Source organism: Manacus vitellinus, unplaced genomic scaffold (assembly GCF_001715985.3).
Source record: "Manacus vitellinus isolate BGI_N305 unplaced genomic scaffold, ASM171598v3 scaffold_250_pilon, whole genome shotgun sequence".
Taxonomy (NCBI): Eukaryota; Metazoa; Chordata; class Aves; order Passeriformes; family Pipridae; genus Manacus; species Manacus vitellinus.
The window spans coordinates 1-924 of NW_021939807.1; positions in this window are offsets into that span (position 1 = coordinate 1).

Sequence of the window (924 nt, forward strand, 5' to 3'; positions counted from 1 at the left end):
GAGTCCTTGGAACACCCCGTGGATCATTGTCCATGGTCACATATTCCCAAAAAAACCCCTGGATCATTGTCCATGGAATGGGAGTCCTTGGAACACCCTATGGATCATTGTCCATGGGAACATATTCCCAAACACCCTCTGGATCGCTGATCCATGGAATGGGAGTCCTTGGAACACCCTGTGGATCACTGTCCATGGTCTCATATTCCCAAACACCCCCTGGATCACTGTCCATGGAATGTGAGTCCTTGGAATACTCCGTGGATCACTGTCCATGGGAACATATTCCCAAAACAACCCCTGGATCACTGTCCCTGGAATGGGAGTCCTTGGAACACCCTATGGATCATTGTCCCTGGAATGTGAGTCCTTGGAACACCCTATGGATCATTGTCCATGGCTCCATATTCCCAAACACCCCTTGGATCATTGTCCATGGAATGTGAGTCCTTGGAACACCCCATGGATCACTGTCCATGGTCTCATATTCCCAAACATCCCCTGGATCGCTGCTCGTGGAATGGGAGTCCTTGGAACACCCCGTGGATCACTGTCCATGGAATGGGAGTCCTTGGAACACCCCATGGATCATTGTCCATGGCCATATATTCCCAAACACCCTCTGGATCACCATCCATGGGAATGGGGGTCTCAGCACCCTGTGGATCATTGTCCATGGGAACATATTCCCAAACATCCCCTGGATCCTTGTCTATGGTCACAGATTCCCAGACACCCCCTGGGTCACCGTCCATGGAATGTGAGTCCTTGGAACACCCCCTGGATCACTGTCCATGGAATCAGAGTTCTTTGAACACCCCGTGGATCATTGTCCATGGAATGGGAGTCCTTGGAACACCCCATGGATCACTGTCCATGGAATGTGAGTCCTTGGAACACCCCGTGGATCATTGTCCATGGAAT